Consider the following 26,305-nt stretch of genomic DNA (forward strand, 5'->3'; position numbering starts at 1 on the left):
TCCTTATATGCTGCTTCTAGATGACACTGTCCTGAGTCCTTTCTCTCTCCTAAGTTAATCACTATCTTGAATTTTATGAGTAGCATGTGCTATTTTTCTTTTTTTGCTTTATGTTGTATGTAAATAATCCTAAATAAGTAGTGTATAGTCATGTTTTTGAACTCCATATATATGGTATCAAGGAATATGTATCTTCTGCATCTTCCTTCCCCCCTGCCCTTGAGCTTTAAGATTATTGATAAATAACATTGTGCAAGTTTAAGATGTATAATGTGATAATTTGATACACATATGCATTGTGAAGTAATTACTACAATGAGGTTAGTTAACACTTCTATCACCTCAAATAATTACCATTTTGTGTGTGTGGTGAGAATATTTAAGGTTTACTTTTTTAGTAACTTTCAAGTATACAGTACGGTGTTATAACTATGATCACCAGGCTGTATACTACATCCCTAGGATTTATTCATCTTATAACTGGAAGTTTGTACCCATTGATCAACATCTCATTTCTCCACCGCCCCCCTCCCCCGGCCCCCACCCCCAGCAACCACCATACCTCTCTTTGTTTCTATGAATTCACCTTTCTTAGATTCCACATAAGTGAGATCATATAGTATTTGTCTTTCTTTGACTGACTTCACTTAGCATAATGCCTTCAGGGTCCATCCATGTTGTTGCAAATGGTAGGATAATATTCCATGGTATATATATATATTACATTTTCTTTGTCCATTTATCCATTGATGGATACTTAGGTTGTTTCCATGTCTTGGCTATTATGAATACTGTGCAGCTTTTTTTTTTTTTTTTACTTGAAATTATGTCTGTAAGACTTCACAGTGTATTATATAACTAGAGTTTACTGATTTTCACTGCTATAAAGAATTCTGTTGTATAAGGAAGACACAAACATTTATACATTTTCCTATTATGATGGTTAATTTTATGTATACTTGACTGGGCCACAGAGTATCCAGATATTGGGTCAAAAATTATGCTGGGTGTGTTTGTGAGGGTGTTCGTCGATGATATTAGCATTTGAATTGGATTTTCCTCTCTAATATGGATTGGGCCTCATCCAGTCAATTAAATATCTGAATAGAACAAAAAGTCTGAGTAAGAGGGAACTTCTGCCTGTCTACTGAGCTGGACACCCATCTTCTCGTGCCTTTGGACTTGAACTGAAAAACTGGCTCTTAGATTTCTAGCCAGTCAGCTTAAGACTGGAACTCACAATATCAGCTCTCCTGGTTCTCAGGCCTTCAAACTCAGACTAGAACTATACCATCAGCTCTCCTGGGTCTCCAGCTTGCCAACTATAGATCATGGTACTTCTTAGCCTCCATAATTACACAAATGAATTCCTTATAAACAGATTTCTTATAATAAATCTGTCTCTAGTTCTAGCTCTGTCTTTATAGGTATAGCTAATATAGGGTTTGTTTCTCTATTTGTCCTAATATACCTGTTGAACATGAACATTTGGGTAATTTTTAGTGTTTTTTAATATTATAAACAGTGCCTATAAATATTTTACATAGGTCTCTGAGTACGTGCTCAAGAGTTTTTCTAAGGTAGATATACTGATATGAATATACCCATCTTAAACTTTATAAGATAATGAAATGTTTTCTCCATTAGTTGAATGAATTTCCAGTCTCAGTATGCATAAGAATTTTTTTCTTGCAAAAATTTGGTATTGTTCAGTGTTATTTTTTTGGTCAATATAGTAACTATGAAATTTTAGTTTTACTTTTTATTTACCTGATTTCTAGAAAGCTGAGCAAGTTTTCATGTTTTTCATACCATTTGATTTCTTCTTAGTGAATTCTTTTTTTCCTAATTTTGTTTGAACTCTTGTTTTCTTCTTACGTATTTGTAAGAATTACTTTTACATTTTAAATACTGGTAATTTGTTGGTTATATGATTTGTAAACGTCCACTCCAGTTATGGGGCTCGTCTTTTGACTTTGGTATAGTCTTTTGACAAACAGAAGTTCTCAATTTGGTTTAATTTGGTCCTTCATTGTGGTTAAATTCATCTATATTCTCCTTTATATTTGTCCTTTTCATGTCTTGTTTAATAATTCTTCCATACTTTGGAGTTATAAAGATAAACTCCTATGTTATATTCTAAAGTTTCTCTCTTTTATTTCACATATGTCTATCCTCCACCTGAGATTGATTACCATAAGTAGCATAACACAGTGACTCACTTTCACTTTCCTAGATGGAGTACTAATTGTTCAGGATATTTTATTTCATAGCTTGTCCCCTCTTCACTGATCTGCACTGCCTATGATATACTAATTTTCCACATTCAAGTGGATCTGTTTCTGGGCATTCTATTTTGTTTCATTGGTTCATTTGTCTTTCTCAGAACTATATTAGTTATTATACTTATATCAATCTGATTGGACTAGGTTATGCTAGGTGTGGAACAACTCTGAAAACTCAATGAGTTAGTACAACAGAAAGTATGTTTTTCTTTTGTGAAAAATCTGTTGCAGGTTTGGAAAACTGACCAGAGGAGTTGTCCTTCATGAAGTGATTCAACATTGTATATTTATATAAACTCATGATTCCATGGTCAATATGGCAAAAGATAGCTTTGGTGTATCTAAGATGGCAATTAAATATTTCTGCCTAGAAATGCCACATGTCGCCTCTTGTGACCTTTCATTAGTCAAAGCAGGATTTATAGCCAACTGTAACAGTAAGAAGACATAGTGAATTTGCATAATTATATGTTACAACAACCATTCATTACTTGAATAAATCCATATTGGTCATGATGTATTGTTTTTCATAATTACCATTTTGTTTAGTTGCTTTTACATCCATGTTATAATTGAATTGGCTTGTAATTTTCCTTTTACACTATACATATTATCTTTATCTGGTTTTGATATCCAAGATATACTGGCAAAATAAAATAATTTGAGAATTGTGCCTGCTTTTTCTCTTTTTTTTAATTAAATACTCTTAATTTATTTATTTGAGAGACAGAGAGAGTACAAGCAAGGAGAGGGCAGAGGGACAAGCAGATTGCCCAGTGAGCAAGGAGACTGACATGGGGCTCAATCCAAGGACCCTGAGCTCATGACCTGAGCCAAGGTCAGACACTTAACGGACTGAGCCATCAGGGTGCCCCTGCTTTTTCTCTTTTATGGAAGAGCTGGTTTAAGATTAAGATGACCTATTCCTTGAATATTTTGTGGAGCAATCCCATAAAATAATCTAGGCTAATTACAAATTGCCATTTGGTTAGTATTTTCTTGGAATATCTTTTTCATTATCTACCTTTCAGTATTTCTATATTTGTATGTTTCAGTCATAACTCTTGTAAGTTTTGTGGCGTACCCTGACAGTCTTATTCTTTTAATTGAAGGACGTAGTTCACTTATATTTACTGTGATTAATGATTTACAGAGATTAATTTTTACCATCTTATTTTGTATTTTTGTCACTTTTTCTGTATTTCTCCTGTGGTCTCCTTTCCTATATTATTTGGATTGATTTTTTTTTTCTGACTTCTTTTTACATTTCTACAAGTTTGGATGTTATGTAGTCTATTTATAGTCTTTTAGGTATTATTCTAGAAATTAAAACAGGCATATTTAGTATAATCTAAAGTTAGCTAACATCTTTATCCTTCTCCCCAGACAGTACAAGCAGCCTAGAAAACTTTATCCTAATCACCCTCCTAACTTATATACTATTTTATTTTTATTTCAGTTTTCTCTTTATTAAAAAAAGTAAAACATTATTAGTATTTTATTCAGTTCTTTGTTAATCTCTATTGACATGTTTATAATTTTCTTTGCTATAATTACTTCTTGCATTCTATACTATTTTTTTCTGAGACCCTAGCGCTTATTGAAGAAGAACTTTTAGAAATGTCCTTATTGAGAACCTATATGTGCTAAACTCTTTAGTTTTTGTTTGAAAGAAGTATTCCCATTTTACTCTCATTTTTCAAAGGAAGTTTCACTGAGTATAGAATTCTGGGTTGTTTGGGTTTTCTCTAGGCCCTTTAAAGATGTTTTTCCATTTTATTTCGCCCTGTTCCCCTTTTTAAGAAATCAGCTATCTATCTTATTCATTTATTTGTAAACTCTATTTTCTCTCTGGGTGCTTTTAGGGCTTTATCTTTGGCTTTTCAATTTTAAAACAATGAGCCTAAGTGTAATTCCTTTTAATGTGTGCTGGTTGTTATTCACAAAACTACTTCAAACTGAGGATTCTTTGTAATTCATCAGCTTTGGGGAATTCTTATGACATTTCCGTTATATACTGTACTTTCCCCATTAAAAAAAATCTTCCTTAACATAAATTAGATATATGTTAGACCTTCTCATTTTATCTTGTAGAACTTCTTTTTCATTTCCTTTTGTTTTTCCTTTCTTCCCTGTACAATGGAAAAGATAGTTTCTTCATTTTTATGTTCCAGTTCTCTTATTCTCTCTTCAGCTATATCGAAGCTGAATCGTTTATTTATTGAGCTTTTAAAATTTTTTGGTCAGTTTAGTTTTCTTTTCTAGATGTTCTGTTTCATTCTTTTTAAAATATCATGATCATTTCTGATAGTTTCTGGTTCATTTTTCACACTGCATTCCATTTACCAAAGGTTAACTTAATCATGAATGCAGATATGCAAATCAAAGTAATCTACATCACAGCTTTATATCAACCACTGATTCTACTTTTTAAAGCACAAGTGAAATGCTTAACAGAGTAAGCATAAAGAAAATGTCTCCATTCTGGTATTTCTGTTTTTGTTGTCCTGAATTCTTTCTCTGTATATGATTCTATTTTTTTCCTACAGTCTTCTATAAAAGTAATTGTTTCCTTGAATCATGACTTCTAATCCTAGTTAAGAAATTTCTTAATTTTATAGTTGGAAATTTCTCAAAGTTCAGACTTTATTAAATATGTTTAATGTTTTAGACTAATTAGAATAACTAATGTTCTGAAGTATTGCTTCCTTCCAACACATTCTGCAGAATGTCTACCAGCGATTTATTAATGCCCTGGGAATGGCTTCTCTGTGTTTATGAGTTTCTTGAATACTGTTTTGTATTTATAATTTGATGCTTAGTGCTCTGTGTCTAGTGTTTTTTTCTGTTGGCCTGCACTACTCTGTTCTAACTTATTTGGAAAACTAGCCTATTGAATAATCTACTGAAAAGGAATTTCCATATCTAAAGATGTAGACCCTCTGATACATACTGTTTAATACAATTAAATATTTTCCATGGCTCAGATACATGAAGTTTTATAATTCCATTCCAAATCCATTATCATGTAAGCTACATAAGATCTATGGTATAGATGCCTTGCCAGTTCTTCAGTGAGGTCAGTGTTATTCTAGAAATAAGCCCTTGAAATTCAAAATAGCTGTCAGGCTTATTGAGGAAAGTGGCCCCCAATCTGTCTTCCTGTCACTGCTTTGTGCATCAGGTCAGATCATTCCAGCTAACATGGCCACAAATCTTTATCAAGGTGTAGTGCCAAATGCAAACATTTATAGACTGACTATAAGCAAGGTACTAACCTGCCACGATTATGGATGGTGAAAAACTGACTGTGATGGTTAATTATGTGTGTTAACTTGACTGGATCACAGAGTACCCAGATATTTGGCTAAATGTTATTTCTGGGTGTGCCTGTGAGGGTTTCTGGATGAGATTAGCACTTGAATCAGTAGACTGAGTAAAGCAGATTGCTCTTCCCAATGTGGGTGTGTACCATTCAATCCTTTGAAGGGTTGAACAGAACAAAAAGGCAGAGGAAGGGAGAATTTGCTGTTTGATTGCTTGAACCGGAACATCAGTCTTCTCCTGTCCTCAGATTGGGACTTACACCATTGGCTCTTGCATTTTCAGAATTGCACTACTGGTTTTCTTGGGTGTCCAGCTCGCAGATGGTAGACTGTGGGACTTGTCAGCCTCCATAATTACATGAGCCAATTCCTTATAATCTCTTTATATCTATATATTGTATACACACATATAGTACATTCATACAACATATGCGTATATCATCTATATGTATATAATATATAGATACAGATGTAATCTCTCTTTATCTGTACATATATCATCTGTGTATGTATATAATATAATATATAGATACAGTTATAAAGAGATATGTATATAATATATAGATACAGATAAAGAGATTTTATTATATTATTATAATACATCCTACTGGTTCTGTTTCTGTGGAAAACCCTAATACACTGACCTAATCAGATTTCCTGTCTTGGGTAGAATGGAAGCCAGATATATAAGAACATGTGGGCCACCAGAGCTGATAATTATCAAGCAGTGTCCCCAGTGTGTCAGGGTTACTTATCCTAGTTATGGACCACCAATCAAATGTTAGGAAAATCAAATGTTAGATCTCAAGATCTAGAGAAAAAACAAAACAAAACAACAAATGGATGGATTCTAATGCCAATGTTATTATTGATTTGCTGTGGGTTTGAGCAGAAATGGTGTGAGAAAAAATTAGTAGGTCAGCAACAGTAGGACAACCATTAGCTATAACCTGCAAAGGTACTGAAGTCTCTATTTTTTTAATTGTAGAATATTATTGTTTTATAATGACTGTGGTTTGTGAAAATAACATAACCTCCCTAATTCTCTTCATATAGATGGGTGGATAGAGAATAGCAGTCTCCTTTTCTTACAGTTGTTTGATGATCTGTAAGCACTGGTTGATAGGCTACCCTATCACACAATGGTGACATTACTGGGTATGTGATTCTTCCAAACTCACTTTTGTTTCATCCTTCCCATCTTCTCCACACTCACTTCCTTTTATAATATTCTACCACTTGTCTTTTCATTTTCTTCTCTATTTAAAATTTCTTTGCCTCTGCTTTTGGCCTATTGGTGAAACACTTAGACATTGTGGTAACTCTCTAGGCCAAGAGAACATGACTCTTGACTATAAGGGATTTTGACACAAATCATGGGAATGTGAGGCATTTTCATCAACAAAGAATTTTTAACAATTTATTTATTTTTTTAGCACTGATAGGAATAGCAAAAGACCAGAACATGAGCTAATTTCATCCTAATATGTTGGTGTGTTTTTCTTGAAGTTCATATTTGGAGGTCAGTGTGGGTAGAGAGAACATAGAAGATATAGGTAAACATTCCATTACATAGGACAGGAAGAAGTACCTGAGGACACTTGAATTGTTTTCCACAGGATTTCTTACATTTTTATCACATCATGTTTATGTTAGGGCACAAATCTTCCTTTGGCACCAAGAGAAGGTATGGGTTGCTTGGGATCTGCTCCAGTCTGTCATGTCACTTAGCTGTCACAGAAAGGCATTTTTTTGCTAAGTCAGACCCATAGGGCCATATTTTTAGTTCATATCTCTTTAAATGTACACATGTACTTGCTGCTACTACCAGCACTGCCTTAGCATCCTGAGAAACCTTTCAGTCAGGGTGGGAGTAAGGGTTGTCAAATTACTCCCCGTTATCAAATTTATAAGTCCAAAAATGGTGTTTACAGACACTTTGGAAAACTGGGCATCTTCAGAGTCTGTGATGATGATGTAAAAGACTGTAATAATAAGTAATGTCAGTAAGGTCAGCCTGTGTCTTTAGAATGCCCTGGATAACCAAAGTCATAATTCTGTGGTTGGCAAATGTAACACAACCATTCAGTCATTAAAAGCCTTCTCAGTAAAAATCTTTTCCCAAAGGATAATGTGTTAAGAAAATGATCTGCTAGGTTGCACATTATGCTAGTCTCTGGAAGACATGCTTTGCATTTCTCATAGCAACAGAGGCTAACTCTGTCATTCTTGGAAGACTGTGTTGCCTGTTTGGAGTGGAATTTGTGAGGGTGGTTCATGTTCCGCATTGGAAGTTTTTTTGTTGCCTCCCTGGGAAAGTGACTTTTTCTTTTTAATCCTGTGTTCTGTGGAGTTTTTGAGAATAGAGTGTAGTCAAGAAAAAGGATAGGCAGTCAGGGCCTTGAGACAGTTTTAGCAAGTGCAGTTCAGCAGTAAATTTTTTAGGGAAAGGATTTGCTTGTGTTTTTTGGTTGGTTGTTTATGTTTTTTACGTTAGGATCAGGTTCCATTTGAATAAAAGGGTAGAGTAGCTAAAAAGTAAAAATAAAATCTTGACTAAGGGCATTTTTATAAACATTCCATGCTTTATTTTCCCTAGGCAAAAAATAACAATAGTAATTACACCCTCATCCCCATAATACTCACTGCTTGTCCCTTACTTTCTTCCTAGATGCCATCGATGTTATAGAGGAATAATTAGATCAAATCTATAAAACACTTTGAGCTTTGAGAGAAAGGCCCTTTGAAAATACAAGATGACATTATGCTTGTCTCTTATAGACGTATTCAACGACAGATGTTTCCATCTTAACTCAAGGCCCATCAATTTGTGATATTTAAACTTTAGAAAACAGTTGGAGCTATCTGACAACTTCTAAAGAACTGCAGATCTATAGATCTTAGTGGGAGACCGAGCAGCAGGATAATATGCCCAGGAAACCAAATATGTATTCTTTATTGTTCTTATTCCCTACTCTACCTTGTTTCCTCTGGTTGCCCTCTCCCTCCTCATCTATACCTCCAATCCCCTCTCCATATGGTCCCAAACCTCAAAAGAAATTTTTTAAATATATTAGAAGAGGTATCTTTATTAAGAGGGTACAGTGATAGATCATTGTCATCACTGCAGTCTTTCTCCCTCATTTAGAAGCTGGCATGAAAGGCTTGATGTACAGAACAATATCATCTGCTCTAATGATCTGTAGACTGGAACCGGAGCTCAAAGGCTCCAGCCTTTCCGGCTCACACTGTGTGAGGGAAACGGCTGGTGCTCATGTTTTATTGGAAGGATGGGAACAAAGGATGTTAAGAGGACTACACAGGGGCCAATGTGAGTCATAACAAGCCTTGTGAAATTGTTTCAACTCCTTTCCTCAACCTTAGCTGTTGTGACAAATGTGTCAAAGCTTTAGACAGGGAATACTGGATGCTGATGGAGCCTGGGTCGATGTAGAACAGGATTGTGCCTCCAAGTCGAGGTCTGAAGCAGGAAGGAGAGAAAAAGGAGAGTAAAAGGAGAGTCTTTGTAGAAAGATAAGGTTGCTGACATTTACTCTTAAACCAGCTAAGCATTGCTGCTTTAAGAAAAATTTCATTTTTTGGGGCACCTGGGTGGCTCAGTCGTTAGGCGTCTGCCTTCGGTTCAGGTCATGATCCCAGGGTCCTGGGATTGAGCCCTGCATCGGGCTCCCTGCTCCGCGGGAAGCCTGCTTCTCCCTCTCCCACTCCCCCTGCTTGTGTCCCCTCTCTCACTGTATCTCTCTCTGTCAAATAAATAAATAAAATCTTTAAAAAAAAAAAAGAAAAATTTCATTTTTGGTCTGGAAAGCTACTTTGTCGCAAGCATTCCAACTGCTTTGTATTTGTATTGATGCCATTACAATTCGCTGACCTGAGATTGAAATGTAAAAAACAACCAAGTACTCAGAAAAACGTATTCCTCTCAAAGGGTGCAAGTAGCTCACTCCCAGGGTGTTTGTGCCTTGCCTAGGCCAGCTGTCATCAATCTGGAGATTTCATTTAGATTGTCTGTGAACGAATATGTTTGGGTAAGTTGTGACTTCTCTGCAAGGGAACAAGACGTGCATTAAAGCCCACATGGCTTCCCTCTGGGGCATATATCTAGGGTTGAGCTCAAAGCGATGATTGCAACAGTGCCCCGAGTAAGTTGCCAATGTTTCTGCCACCTACCACACAGAGATTTCAAGTTCGCAAGCCTGTGAATTCTCCATGACTACCCAGGAACACAGAGAGAAGTAAATATTGAGTTCTGCAGATGGCACCTTATTTTCTGCTCTTTTCCCTTTAGATCACCAGTTAGTCAATAAAAGAATACTAGTAGCCTTTGCCACAGGCAGCAAAGGCCGCCACGTGTCTAGGAACTGAACTTGAAATTTCATTGGTTTAAGCCCCACTGTATTTCTAAATTATTATACAGCTTTAAGTGGAATTTAAAGCGGAAATATGTTTCTAATGAAAGCAGCTGGACTTTGGCTGGCTTCAAAGGGGGTTGGAGGTCAGAGTTTTGTTTCTGGATTTGCGAGGCTGCCTAATCACCAGGAAATGAAAAAATGGGGACTCAAAAGAACTGGATTCTTATTTTCTATTATTGTAGACAACCTGATGGAAATTTGTATTTATTTTTTCATACTTTAAAACTTGGATCTGCAAAATGGGGATAAGTGACTTTTACTGACCTCTTAAGGACACTGTAAGGCAGGTATTTTATGTCTGTAAGTCCAAGGTAAGTAGTTGTTCAATCAAGAGGGTTTTCTTTATTATTATTATAATACCAATCACAGAGTGGGCTCACACAAAATAATTGTTTTCTTTCCTGTCTAATGATACATTCTTAAAGCTCTTAGGGAGCCACTTTGATCACAGAGTTAACCGGAGTCCTGTTGATTACTCTTTGAAATTGAATGCAAAAAGATTGCTAATATCCAGTGGGGAAACAGGTACTCTCAGACACTGTTGGTGGGAGTGTAAATTGGAACAGCCTTTTTGGAGGGCAATTTGGCAAATTCTATCAAAATTTAAAGTGCTCAAACCCCTTTAAGAACCAAGCAGTTTAACTGGTACATTTCTTTTGTAGAGAAAAACTTCCACATGGGCACAAAGTAGCATGTGCAGTGATGGCCATTTGAGCTTTATTTTCAATAGAAAAATATCAGAAACCCTTAAATGTCTGTCAATGAACCAGTGTGAGAACAATGATGATTCACCTGTACTGTGCCATCCTATACAGCAGTTAAAAAGAATGAAGATCTCTTTTACCGACGAAGAGTTCTTCAGGTATATATTTGAATGGGAGAAAAAAAAGACTGACATATTCCTATTTATGTCACAAAAGATATATTTTTATGCATGTGTATATGTAAAGATAGACATTTTGGAAAGTTTGGTAACTGATGACCTCTGAGAAGGAGAATGGAAAGACTCGAAAGAGAGCAGGTGACCTTGATTTTTACTCTGTATTTCCATATCTTTTGAGTTTTTGTAAGCTATAGACAGCATACTTAGCTATTTTTATATAAAAATAATAAACAGATTTGAGAAATATTTCTGTTTGGTCTGGAAAAAGTCTAATCAGTTTCCTTGACTTCAGGTGTTCCATCTAAAAATTGCCAAAATAGCTCTATAGTCTATATCTGTTCTAGGTACCACCAGAATTGATGAAGAGAAGAAGATCCAAAACTGTCAGGGGAAAGTCAAGTCTTGGATATGTTGTATTTCCTTAGTGACTTCAGTTTCCTTGATTATCCCTTTTTTCCATTTTGCCATAAGTGTGTAAGAATCAAAGGGTGTAAGAATAAGATAGGTATAGAGTGATATTTTTGAAATTATATTCCACACAACACTTGTCTCAGATTTGATTGGAAGTCCTGTTCAAAGCACTATCTGTAGGACTCCATTTCCTCTTTGTCTTTATTAGAAGGAACGTATTTCCCTGTTATGTGGTTTGGAATTGGCCTGACTCTTAGCTTCAGTGATGGGCCCTGATTGGCATCAGCCAATGTACTTCATCCTCATTGGTTGAGGAATAATCAAACCTAAAATAATCAGCACATCACATTTCAACGGCCATAGCAAATGGCCCATGGTGGGCATGTGACTTAATCAGTAAGTTTATCTGATGGTTGGGGAAAAGAAGCTTTCTCTCCTCTTTGGCAGTAAATGAGGACTACCTGGGAATGACTGCCATCTGGGAACCTGCTTGAGGATGAAGCTGACACAAGGAGGAGTACAGAGATGAGTGAAATTCAGGGAGAGGAACTATACCTCTTGTATCTGAAGCTCACACTGCTTTTTTAGTTAAATGACACTATAAACTTTGCTTATTGGTTACATTAGTTTTGGTTGGGGTTTCTGTGATTTGTAAGTGAAAGCATTCTAACTGAGAGACATAATATGCTTCACATTGTGAGAAGAGATAAAGTGTTGGTTCAGAACATTTCTCTGGTGTCAGAGTGCTGGGATTTGAATTCTGCTGTCACTTATTGGCTGAGCAATCCTGGGCAAGTAAAATAGAATTAATAATGGTACCTATTTCATAGTATTGTTATTGTGATTTAATGAATTAATACATGTAAAATGCTTGACACTGTGGCTGGCATGTAATAGTAACTAATGAATTATTAGTGCATCAATAGTCACTGGAGGAAAAAAAGAGTTGCATTCAGATAGATTTGGGGAATCTGTGTCAATCAAGTAAAGATGGTTTCTCCACTGTAGGACTTCTTAAAGCCTTTAATATGCTAATGTGCATTGTGAATTTCCAAGACTGAGATGTTGCATGTACTATTATCTAGTCATTTGTCCAATAGGAAACATTTTTCTTTTTTGAGAAATAGCTCCAGTGACTGACTGATCTTTTGCAGAATCTGCTTCCAGAAATATTGACTTTGAGAGAACCTTAAATAAAATAGGACTCAGTGTGTCAGATGCCCAAGGGTCTTTTGGTTTGGCTTCATTATAACCACAGTCCTGTTTCTGCAACTGGAGATGTACACTTGAGGTATTTTGTCCTATGCTCCCTGCAAAAGAGGGACACTCTAATATTCAATCTGGCTTTAAAAATGTATTTTCATTTGCAACCAAAACTATGAGAAATTCAGGGCAGAATCCTTCTAATAATAATAGCCCACCATTTATTGGGTAGTTGTAATGCACTAAGTACTTTGCTAAACTCTTCACATTCATTATCTCATTAATCAGTCATATGATATAGATATGATGATTCTCTCCCTTTTGCAGATCAGATAACTGAAGCTTAGAGTGAGTCAGTAATTGCAAAAGTCATCAGCTGGTTAGTGGTAGACCCTGAATTTAGAATGAGGTCTGTCACTACTTACTATAGTAACCAATACATTAAGCAGGTGTAAAGAAAACTTCCATTAGAAATTGTCTTAGAGTGCATATTTAGATATTTATAATCTCAGATTGGTGACAAAATAGAATCCTTAAAACCAATCTGCGCATGGACAGTTAAGTGTACATACAATACTACTAGACAAATGAAAGTGGTTTTTTTTTCTTTTTCATCTTATATGGATTTCAAAGTCATCCATATCAAAGCACCATCACCTGAGAAACTGAAAACCCAACAACATGGCTTCTTTATCAAGGAGCATCTGCTTCTTACAGTGATCAGATTGCCTTTCAGCCTTTTTCTGCATAGTTGATAATTCAGAAGCATTCTCCTGTACAGTAATTAAAGATGAGTTTTCCAGCCCTGTTGAAAAACTCCTCAATTTAGCTATGACAGGTTATATTTTATAATGAGGTGAAAGGATATCACTGCTGGAGAAAAAAAATCCACGGACTCTGCTACTCACAAAAGGCTGTCAAATATCATATGCTTCAGTGTAGAGGCTCGTTGTGGAAGGAATGCTTCTCTGGGGTTTCACATTTTCCTTGGTCCATCTGTATTCTTAGAACAAACAGTGTGGAGAAATGGTAAAGCTCTGGAAGGAGTCAAACTCTCAGTGACTGGCTAGGCTATTTTTCCCTTGGAACAGAAGCCAGTGTTCATAAATAGCCCTGTTCACCATCTTTCCATTGCCCATTCATAAGAGCCCTAATTAATGTCCAGACCTTCACAGTAAGGGCAAAGGCATAGCTAGAGGATGGGAAAATTCACTTCGGTTTCACAGCCTTTCTGTGGGCCTGCGATGTTTATTATAAACAATTTTTTATACTGTTTTGGTAGACTGTCCACCCCGTCACATCCTTCTGTTTCCTCATTTGCGTGTATTTTGCAAAATGATTGTGATTGTCACCTTTGCCCTGACCGAAAGGTAACAATGACCTAACTTTATTTCCTGTTTAAATTTAGACCAAAATGTTCGTGGAGTTCAAATCACATTTATTGGCTCTGTGTGTGTGTATTTTTTTAAATGCACACATACATACGCACACACATATTCATTCAAGGCTGAAGCTGTTGGGCCAAGGCCAGTTTTCAGCTTTGGTGTGCCATCGCAAATGAGATCCCTCAGTCCCCAAGGACTTGCGGCCACTTGCAAGTGCCTGACAGATTGGAAGTACATTCATTTCCTGTAGTTCTTTTAAACACAGCCAGCTGTGTGAAGACGGAACTTGCTATCTTCCATATTGTTCCAGTAGGCATTTCAGAAACTTCCTGAATGGGACTCTGTTAGTTCCTCCCACTTCTTTTTTCTCACTAAATTAATACTTTTTTTGGAGATATATATATATATATATATATATATATATATATATATATATATATATTTTTTATGATAAAAAGTATTTATGGGAAGTTCACAGCTAAAATGAGAGATATAGAGTCAAAAAGGAAGTAGAGAGACCTGGAACACCTAGTTTTGTGTTCAGTTCCATGACACCAGGGACTCCAATGTATAAACAAAACCAAAAGGGGAAATTAAATTTGTCAGCTAGAAAATTTTATTTAAAAAATAGTCACAGTTATAGGAAATATTAAAGATTGTGTGACACCGGATAGCCTTTATTTATCTGCCTTTTCATTGCCACAGAGTACATGTTAACCTTGAGAGCACCTGAAAAAAATTCAAGACATCTGAGTCCTTGATTTCCTATTTACTTTCAATAATAACTCAGGTTTTGTGTCAAAATACTAATAAATATTGCCAAAAAGAGAAATTATTTCTGGACTTTGTTTCTTCAGGGGATGATATCACATTAAAACTTGGCAGAAAATGTGTTTGTTAAATATTAACTTCAATGGCTTGAAAGGAAAAATATTGAGAACCAAAATATGTTGGACAAATAACATTATATCTTCACGTATCTAGGGCGAATCTAGTCATAAAGTAGAATCTTTAGTGATGTATGTCCCAGTGGGACAGTACTATTTCAGTATATTTTGTTTGTTTGTTGCACTATTCTCTGCATCACTCTAATGTTTATTGCATTTTGGTGTATATTTAATCTTTATTGCTTTTTCTCTAAATTGTTTTATTTATAAGTTTGGGGTCCACAGAGTACTGTCCATCCCAATTTGTGGCAGTGCCATCTAGTGGCAGAATGATGGCTTTTTCTCACTAGATTTAAGTGGGGTAATGGATGAAGAGCATGCTGGGAGCAGAAGCCATTTTGGGAAGCACAGCGCTTGCCTAAAATGGACTAAGACTCAAATTCCACTTATGTAATACTTTATCTGCTTTCTGTGCATCTTTTATTTTTTTGTAAGAAAAGTTTTATAGGAAGAAGGTAATAACCAAGGACAATTTGTCAATTCAATTTCTTTATGAAGACTTATGGTAGCATCTTGTATTCAATGAAAGCTAGTAATTTTCGTATATCTATGTTCAGTCGCTCCTTTGACTGCTCATCAAATTGATAAGATTATTGTTTTATAGAATTTACACCTTAATTGGCTCCCCAGTCTGTTTTCTTTCCCCACATAAGTTTTCTTAAACCATTCCATATGAGAATCTCATTTTTAAAGATGTCTAAAAGAGGAGATATAAGAGCTTATTTATTTCCAGTGTTAAACAACTGAAGGAAAATATTCTTCATACTAGGTACTTCCCAAATGTTGTATGCTATATTTAATTCCATTTCCTTTTTTTTTTCTTCCTGTTTTCATTAGAACTTACTTCTGGGAAATTAAAGTTGGTTTTGTTGCCCTAAATTTGCCCAGTGAATTACATGTTTTCCCCCAGACTTTTCTATACTTACCACTGTGACTAGGCTTCTGCCTTATGAATCAGTTGGACCTGGAGTCCTGACATTGAAACTCAGCCAAAGTTCTTGATCTTCAGAAATACAGGTTCTAGAATCAAAGAAGTTGGTGCCATTTCTTAGTTGTGTGACCTTGGGTAAAATAATTAACTTTTAAAAGTCTATTTTATTATCTATAAAATATACTTTTTAGAACATGGTTTTGAAGATTGAGTACTTCTACATTTCTTGGCATAGAGTAAGCACTTAATGCATTTCAGGGGTTATTATTATTGTACATCTCTTCCTGCTTGAGGCTGGATTCTGTCCCCTCTAGCTATAGTTCCAGCTTCAAATGGGATGGATAGGACTGTTGTGAGGAGATTCCTGTGCACTGGCCATGCCCTTCAGGGGACAGTTATGCAGCTGCATCAGTTTTCCTAGCCAGAGCCAACTCCCTACCGTTCACTTTCTGTTCCCTGACAGTCCTCCTTTAAAGGCCCAGTATGATTCAGAGGAGATCTCACTTGGGTTATAAATGGCAGATTCTACCCCCCCCTCCTTTTTTTAAACCTGCTTCTATCATCTGATGGTTAATGGGGTTAGAAACTAATGGGAAGGTGACATCTGTATGTGGTTTACTTCATGAAAAGATCTATAGCTACTGATGCTCAAAGCAGGAACTCAAATAAAAATGAGACTCTTACAAAGAAACCACTTTTGAACATAGCTTTTACAAGCAAACCAAGAGTTAGTGTGTGATTCTCTGTTCTACACTATCTTCTTCTTCTTCTTTCTTCTTCCTTCTTCCTTCTCCTTCTCCTCCTTCTCCTCCTCCTTCTTCTTCTTCTTCTTCTTGCTTCTTCTTAGTATTATTTTGGATAGTAAGAGTGTGTCTCCCTTTTTGGCATCTGAGGAAAAACTGCTTTATTCAAAATTCCTTTTTTTTAAGATCTTAAAAAAATTATTTGTTTATTTAACAGTGAGAGAGGGAGTGAGCACAAGCAGGGGAAGCAGAAGAGGGAGAGGGAGAAGCAGGCTCCCCGCTGAGCAGGGAGGCCGATGCGGGGCTCGATCCCAGGACCCTGGCATCATGACCTGAGTTGAAGGCAGACACTTAACCATCTGAGTCACCCATGCGCCCCTCAAAATTCTTTGACAACAGTGTCCATGGCTTATTTTTCTCCATAGCTCATATAGAGCTTAGTACAAAGTCTCTCATGTGATAGATGCTTCTTAAATATTGGTTGAGAGAAGTGACTACCTCCCTCAAACAGCCCTTCTAGAAAGACCATTTCAGGAAGCAAAGACACCCAAGTTTGATGGTTGATACAGATATACCAGGCCCTGAATATTTTGAAGTTGACTTTTGTCATTAGTATCATTGTAGCTTCCTCCAATACCTTCCTGACAGTTTTCATAGAAATTCAAACTACACATAATCATAAGTTGTTTTTGATTTTTTGACAATAGGATATTATTATTTCATGCTTTATTCAGGTGTACCAACCTAATTCAGAAATCTAGGTATGTCTGAGAAAGAGAACTACAGTTTTATAAATAATAGCTAGCCTGAGTGGTTTTTTTTTTTTTTTATGATTTATGTATTTATTTTAGAGAGGGGGGAGAGGCAAAGGGAGAGTGAGATACATTTGCAAGCAGACTCTGCACTGCACCGTTGAGCAGGAGCCCGACACAGGGCTTGATCTAATGACCCTGAGATCATGACCTGAGCAGAAACCAAGATTCAGATTCCTAACCAACTGCGCCACCCAGGCACCCCTAGCCTGAGTGTTTTTTATTATTCTTCCATGTGCCAGTCAATAGGCCATATGTTTTTTTTTTTTTTTTTAAAGATTTTATTTATTTATTCATGAGAGACAGAGAGAGAGAGAGAGAGAGAAGCAGAGGGAGAAACAGGCTCCCAAGGAGCAGGGAGCCCGATGCGGGACTCGATCCCAGGACCCTGGGATCATGACCTGAGCCGAAGGCAGACGCTCAACCATCTGAGCCACCCAGGCGCCCAATAGGCCATATGTTTTATTCCTCACCCTCATAATATCAATGTTTTATCATAATATCAATGAAAGTTTGATGCCTGGAAAACATCAAACTTTTCTGGATAAAATTTGGTCCAGCACTCTGCTCATCAAATCTCTTAATAGGAAGAATTATTTTGAAGACTTTGCAAATAGAATTGTGTATTTTCCTTACCTAGTTCAGTTTTCTGCATGAGCCCAAGATCAGTGTGTATTTATTTATTCTTTTCCTTATTTATTCATTAGCTCATTTATGTAGCCAACATTTAGTGAGTGCTTTCTACGTGCCAGGGCACAGGAGAATTCTTGCAGATCAGAAACATCAATTAAGTACTATCCTAACCATGATGAGCTCACAATCCCATAAATTGGAGAGGCAGGTAAACAAATACTTTGTCATTGCAATGTGACCTGTGGCCAGGTGAGATGGAAAGAGATCTTTGGGAGTACAGAGGGAGGCACATTCTGTAATAGCTGTAAAAGACTGTACACTGAGGTGGAAGGGGTAAGCTTCAGTGTGGGTCTGTATAGGAACCGGAGGTTTACCAGATGAAGAAATGGAGGAATTAGTATAGTCTCCTGAGAGGATTATTAACCTTTTGGCCTTTACTCTAATATAATTAATTATTTAATCAGATATTTTTTTACAGAAAGGCTAAAGTAAACATGGAACAGTTGACTGAGTTTACCTAAGGACGGTAGTTATGTAGAAAAGTAATTATTAGAGTAATTTTGCTCACCCATTCTGCCAAATACTAAAAATAATTCAGATTCACTCATTCTATTTAACCTAAGCACTTTGGGTGGGCTTTCCTTTGCAGGGACAGGAAAACCAAGTAAAGGGACAAGTTGCCACAATTGCTAATGGCCAAAGCTAAAAGTCATTAGGAGATTGAGATTTACCTTTTCCCATTATGGAGAACTAGTTATACATAGCGATGGTGCTTGATAAACCAGACTGTGATTTGTCTTTTTAGATCTAACCATATATTTGTTTCATTCATTCATTCGATCAGTCCACAGATATTTACTGAGTACCTCTTATATGCTAGGTATTGTTCCGAGTGCTAGAGATTTAACAGTGAAAAGGACAAAGTCCTACCCTCAAGGAAATCTACATTTAATTGTGTGTGTGTATGTTTGGGTGCGGCACAGGGAGAGAGTATAATTGAAAAAATATGAAAAATACGTATAATATGATAAGGCATAACACCATACAAAATGTAGTTGAATAATTTTGGTAATGTTAAGTGCTATGATAAAAAAAGTAGGGAAGAGGATTAGAAAGTATTAGTGTGGGGCGCCAGGGTGGCTCAGTCAGTTGAACGTCTGACTCTTGATTTTGGCTCAGGTCATGATCTCAGGATTGTGAGATTGAGTTCTGAGTTGGGCTCTGTGCTCAGTGTGGAGTCTCCTTAAGATTCTCTCTCCCCGTCTCCCTCTGCCTCTCCTACCCCCCCCCCCCGCTGCCCTCTCTCTAAAATAAATAAATAATTTTTTTTTTTTTTTAAAGAAAGTATTAGTGTGTCAGGGCTTCCTGAAACTACTATCAGGTTCAGTGTTTCATTAGAAGGACTCACAGAATTCGGAAGACTGTTATACTCACTATTATGTTTTGTTACAGCAAAGGAATCAGACTAAAATTAACAAGGAAAAAAGATGCATAGGACAGAGTCCAGAAGAAACCAGGAGTAAGCTTCCAGTTGTCCTATCCCAATGGGGTCACAGGGCTAGTACTGAAATTTCCTAACGCTGACGTGTGTAAAACTTGCAAAGTATTTCCAGCCAGGGAAACTCACCCAAGCCTTGGTGTCCAGGGTTTTTACTGGGGTCAGTCATGTAGGCATGTAGCACCTTCATGACTGAATTTAGCTACCCAGTCTCCAGGCTCCTAAAGGTCAAGCTGCTACAGTGTGGCCCAAAGCCCAGGCACACAAAAATAGGCATTCACCATAAATCACATTGTTAGCCTAAACTATTTGGCATAGTCCAAAGCCTCAGGTACACAAAGACGCTGTTGTCAGGTAGGATACTCCAAGGGCTCAGAGTTCATCTCGCAGGAGCTGGACCAAGGGCCAGTCCTGAAGACGATGGAAAGTACAGGGTTTGAGCAGTTTAGGTATGCTAAGTTAACCCTTTACTTTACAAAGAGAGGCAGAAGGATTTTCTAATAGGGGTTTTCCTTCTAATCTCTTTATTTTTATTTATTTTTTAAAGATTTTATTTATTTATCTGACAGAGAGAAAGAACAAGCAGGGGGAGCAACAGGCAGAGGGAGAGGGAGAAACAGACTCACTGTTGAGCAGGGAGCTCAATGTGGGGCTCCATCCCAGGACCCTGGGATCATGACCTGAGCTGGAGGCAGATGCTTAACCGACTGAGCCACCCAGCCGCCCCTAATCTCTTCTTTAAGTGTAACCCAGAAATGTACATTTCTTGGCTCCTAGTTCCTCCTGTGCTAGCCTGCTTTGTCTCTTATTTCAAGACACTAGTAAGCACCAGTTTGTGTCAGGGCACACACATGTGTGTGTGTATGTGTGTGTGTGTGTGTCTGTATGGACATTCTAGTACAAGCTACCAGAATCTTCAGTACCTGTTTTCCCAGGGCAACAATGATTAATGCTCATTCTATTAAATTAGTGCCTATGTCTCAGTGAACTTATTTGTTGGTAACAATGTTCTTTGCCATGTGTGGACTGATCCATGTATCCTGACCCTAAATATACAATTTATAATTTATTTCATTACATATTTTATAAGAGTCAACACTGAGAAACATAAAGCTTTTCTTTTCCTAGTTTTTAATAGTGACATCAGTTGACCTAGACCTTGAATTCAAAAGAGTATCTGTGTGCTGGAGATGACAGGGACTGGAAGGAAGAAAGGTATAGGAGATACCTCTAGCTATAGAAGAAAATTCTACAATTGATAGCTCTTTGTATATTAGGAGCTTAAAAAAAATCTGCATCCCCCAAAAGTAAAGTGCAACCTGTTGTATACCATGCCATATGTGTATTCATAGAAAACAAATATGTATGTCATTATAGCCTCTCTTTTAAGTTATTATGCTTGACAAAATTTAGATCTTTCTGAAAACACATTCATTTTCATCTCCCAGAAAGTGGACAGTGGAGGGCTAAGCCCTTTCCTTCTGCTTCTAATATGGTGTGTTTGTACTTGAGGGAAAACCCATAGTTGTGAAAAGTAGAGAAAAAAAAAATGAAGGGCCAGCTCTGTTTTATGATAGGGAGGGCTTAAATTAATGAACCTATTCCCCTGAGCTGGAAGACAAGTATCAACTCTGTGAAGGGGAGGAAGACTTCCTCTTCCATACCTGTCTTTGAGCAACTGGTTTCAGAGAATGTTACATACATGCATCATCACTACTGTCCACACTGACCACACCTTTTGCTTGTGATACCTTTCTTGTGAACAGGGAGCCTTTCTAGTGAACAGAGAGTTTTATGTGGGAAGAAAATCTTTATCATGTACTAGAGTTACTTAATACGTGTTACTTAATAGTAAAACAAGGTTGCCCTATTACATATACATATAATACATATATATACATACATATAATACACACATACATTGACTTAGCTAATTTAACAGGGAAGGTTCATATAAAACAGTTTCACTTCATTTATACCAATCGTTAACTAGTTTTCTAATTTTTTGATGTTCACGATGTTGCCACTTTAAGTGGAGCTGTCTGTATTTATTCCAGAGTTTTTTGTTGGAATTTCTAATTACTACTCTTATCTACCCATTTTCCTTACAGCTTTCAGCACCACTTCATGCAGTACCGATTTGAGTGAGGCATATTAATTTGTCTGACAATCTGCACATTTGTGTCCTAAAGTCTTCTCCAATCTCTTCTTCACCTTGGTTGTTTTATAGACATTTTTCCTTCTCTGTCAAATCTCTGATTGTGCTCCCCGTCCACACTCTTAGCTGATTACCAGCACTCCTACTTATGAAATCCTGGTTGCTCCCGTTGTGCGCTGCCCCCACCACCTTCATTCAGACGTCCTTCATCACTTTCCCACACATCCTCCTCTGTGTGTTCAGCTTCTCCTTTCCCACTGAGCCTTTCCTCTCAGCTCAGCCTGCCCACGTGCTCAGATCTTGGACTCTAAAACCCACGGCCCGTCCACACCTGTTGCCGCTGCTCTGGCTTCTCCCTGCCTGGTCTCACCTCACTAGGCACCCGTGGATGGCTGCCTGGCTGTTCTCCTGCCTCACTTTTTTCACCTTTCCCATCTATTCATCACACTGCTGACTGATTAATCTTTTTAATATCCTCATGTCATTTTATTCTCAAAAACCTTTAATGGCTCCCCAGTGCTTATTAATAAAGTTCAAACTCCTTAGCTTTGCGCTTTGCCAAGCTTTCCCCATGACCTGGCTTGCTGCCAGCCTCCTCAGCTTTCTCTCCTTCTACTCACCTTTATATTCTACACCTTGGGTCCACACTACATTGTCAGCGGTGGTTCCCTGTGTATGCCCTGTGCTTCCCAATCTTCTTGTCTTGACTCACACCATCCTTCAGCCTGGATTGCTCTCTCCCTTTCAAGTATGTCTTCTTCTGCTGTCCCCTGCTACCCAAATCCCACGTTAAGGTCTAGCTCAAATTTATCCTCTCCCCAGAAGCTTCCCTAGCTAGAATTGCTCTCTTAATTCCCAATGGCTTTCTATAATAGGAGTAGTTTGTATCCCTCTTACAGTACTTATTCCATTTTGTATGGTTACTGTTTTATTTATGTATAAGCTTCATCTCTTCTAGAGTGCAAGGTCTTTAGGATAGAGTTTATACTTTGTGGTGTGTTCTGTAGGACCTATTTTTAGCATAATATCTGAAGAACACTAATGATATGTTTACTGAGTGAATAAATGAATGCATATCTCCAGAAGAAAGAACTGCTGATGGAAGTATACCTCATATCTTAACTCAGTATCTAGGTGTGAATAAATTAAAATAATTACCCTCAGCACATCAATTCTTCCAGATATTTTGTAATTGCTCTTATCATGTAAAGCATATCAAGGTAATTGGATACAATATGTTTACGAGCTGTAAGATATATTACTGTCCCAGATTAAAATTTGTTTCCATCTAGATTAGTAATACTGCTTTGTAATGACCTCTGAGTCTTGCAGCAGAAGTCATTAGGGTATTTATCGGAAATAGAAATCAGATGGAAAAGCCATCATATCTTTTCCCCTATCTCTACCCTCACCTAAATGCAGAAAATAGTATCTTCAAAACATTTACTATTCTACGGCTTTTAAAGAAAACCCCAAACTTAAAATACAAACACATTGTGTGCCTTTCTTATATTCTGACCTATAAAACTGCACACTTTAAAGTTATTTTGAAACTTGGAAATAGAAATGGGAGCATCAAAATGCAACATTGTCAACACATTTAAAAATTTTGTAGGTTTGAGCTTTCAGAAAGGAACTTATTATTTTCATTCCTCCTGCTGAAACTCCCATTTGTACTGTGTTGCCTTCCCCAAGGATCCCCAATAAGCTTCACCCATTTTCCCACCACTGAAAAGAGAGGTACCCCTAGGCTGGAGAGCAGCTCCCATTTAATAGTGCATAACAACAGAACCGGGGCTGTCAAACTCTGACAGCTTGAATGAGGGAAGATTTCAAACAATTATGAGTGGGATTTTAAATGCCTCACCTGAAATACATTGCAGAGTCCTTATCACAAAAGGGAGATACTTTGGAAACTGCCTGAAAATTCATCCAAGAGGAATTTAAGAGAAACTTGGCAGGTGCTCATGACACAACAGTTGAGAATAAGAAATGAAGCAGTGCACTGAAGGGATTTAGGGAGGTTGAACATAATCATTGATGTAAGAATGAGGCCAGGGCCCAGGAGATGGCAATCCCTGCCCTTTGTTATAAGACCTCAGGGACTGCAAGTGTCTAAACCCTTCCTTGTTTTGTGTTTCGTCTCACACCAAGCAGTGTTATTCTTATTAGCTAAAAAATGGGAATTGTCTAGTTGAGTAAAGCCTATTCCAGACTGGACAGAAGGGGACATTACTGCTATTAATACACCATTCTTTAAACACGTTCATTCATCCTGAACAGCACTCTACTCGAAAAATCCATGATCAGTGCTAGGAGGTCTGTTTGTGGGTAAAGACTTTAAGTGAATAAGTAAATACACATTCTGTTGTAGTCAGGTTCAAGGTGAGATTGTTTTTGACAAGACTTGCCCTCTCTTCTTTCCAGACAACTGTATTGGTGTGCTCTAAGGACTTACCAGCTTTACTCCCATAACATCTTGTAATTTCTTTTGGCATATTGCCCAACAATTTATTTAGACTGTTTTGGTTCTCAGACCTCTTTAAGTACACTTTTGTAAGCAACTTTATTCTTTCCCACCTTTATGAATAATCATTGTAAAGTAATTTGAAATGAAGACTTTTACAGATGAACTAAGTGAAGTTAGGTCAAGCCACTCTAACCATTTACTTACTTTGACTTAATTTTTTTAATTTCCTAAAAAGCCAAGGAAAGAAGAATGGTTTGTTAATATCTACATGGGCCCACAATCTTTGTAATCAAAATTCCTTGAGGACAGATGTATCTTAGAATCAACAGTGTTTGGATTTTAGAAACTGAATGCAGTGCGTATATTATATACTATGATAACACCTTTAGAGGCATTTGGGCAGTACCCATAATCATTACATTAGTATTTCTGCAGTGAAATGGGTACATATTCATATCAGTTTAGGTCTCTGTTGCCACCAAATAAGTTACAAACATCTTGGTTTTCTGAAAATTTTAAGTTTCAAATTGCAGATAAGGTGCAGATATTTACTTAATTTTCTTCATTCTTTAAAACAGATAATTGTAAGCAACAACAAAACCTCCAACATTCTTTTTATTAATAAGGAAATTGAACCTCAGTGAAATTAAATAAGTCCAAGGTCACACAACTAGGAGAGAATGCAGCCTGGATGCTAATCCAGTGTCCTCTATTCTGTTTTATCACATTGCTTTGCCTTTTTTTTTTTTTTAATTTTTTAATAATACATGCCCACTTAGTTTTTTCCATTTTTGCCCTGGTTCTTACTGCTTTAATATCCATGGGCCATTGAAATCTTAGGTCTTTTTCTTATACAGTGCTGGTCAGGACATAATAGTAAAAACGGAAAGGTACTTGATCACAAATAGAACATGAAATCCTCTACACGGTGGCAGAGTTTAAGTCCTACATTCACTTAAGTACTGGAAATTGGTGGGCACTCCTTTTTCTTATAAAAAGGTCTTCTTAAGCTCTTAATTTAGGTAACCATGGGATGAGTATCAGTAAGTTTATGAAAAGTTGGGAGTTTTCTCAGGGTTCACAAATTATTTTCTGAAATATTCAAAGGGAGGAAAGAAAAAAAATGTTGCAGGATTATTTTCTATAGGCATTTTTTTTTTTTTTTTTGGTCACATTAACTAGGATCAGGTGGAAAATGTTAGTGTTTGAAGTTATATGAAGAATGTTGTTTGACATCAGGCTAGCTCTCCATATGTTTCTTAGGATTAAAAGGAAACTCTTTTACGTATTTCTCTCCCATTACTATCACCCAACAGTTTTTGAATTATGTTATGAGAAAGAACTTAATGATGAAATGTGGGTCATCCCCTAACTTAAAGATAAGATTGCCCAAGCGGTGGTACCCAAAGCTCTCTTTAAGGTAAAATTTTATAAAGTCTCTCAGCAACCTACTGATAACCACACTGGCAGGAGATTTTCCTTTAGATCTAACTAGACACCTTCTTGCTGCAGTTTAAATTGATTCTTGGGCTTAATAAATGCCATCCTTGTTCATGAAGCGCAATCCATTTTGCAGTAATAAAGCTGAGGTTTGGGAAGTTTCATGATAATACACATTAGATTCGTTCTAGCTTATTGCAAAAATAATTACATCAGTGTTCAAACTTCTAAATGCCAGAGTCATCTTAATTTTTTCCTGGCCACAAAAGGCTCTATTTTTATATACAAAAACTACATACAAAAAATAGGTAACTTTACTTGTGAGTACACTTAACCCTTTCCTCAAAGGGCAAAATTGACTTGAAGATTTGAGAGCAACTTGACCATTCAGGAATGCAAAAGAAAATACCATCTCTGAAAATTCATGAGTCCCTATGCTTAAATTGTTATTGGCATTGTAAAATAGACCAAACATATTATTGTACCTATTTTTCTTAATTAAAAAATACTATATATATATATATATATATATATATATATATATAACCTTGCTTATAGTGTTTGAATGTAGAAAATGAGTTGTGGAAAATAACTATGCAAGACCGTATTTGAAAAATTTAGACGATATTTTCAAAAGACAAATTATAAAGTGGCACAATATTTTATTCAAAAAACAGGCAGAAGTCCTTTATATCCAGAGATTCTTACTGTTATCTCCTGGCAAAAACTGCTTTGTAAGAAAAATTA

The sequence above is a fragment of the Halichoerus grypus genome, chromosome 8, assembly GCF_964656455.1.
Source record: "Halichoerus grypus chromosome 8, mHalGry1.hap1.1, whole genome shotgun sequence".
Classification (NCBI taxonomy): domain Eukaryota; kingdom Metazoa; phylum Chordata; class Mammalia; order Carnivora; family Phocidae; genus Halichoerus; species Halichoerus grypus.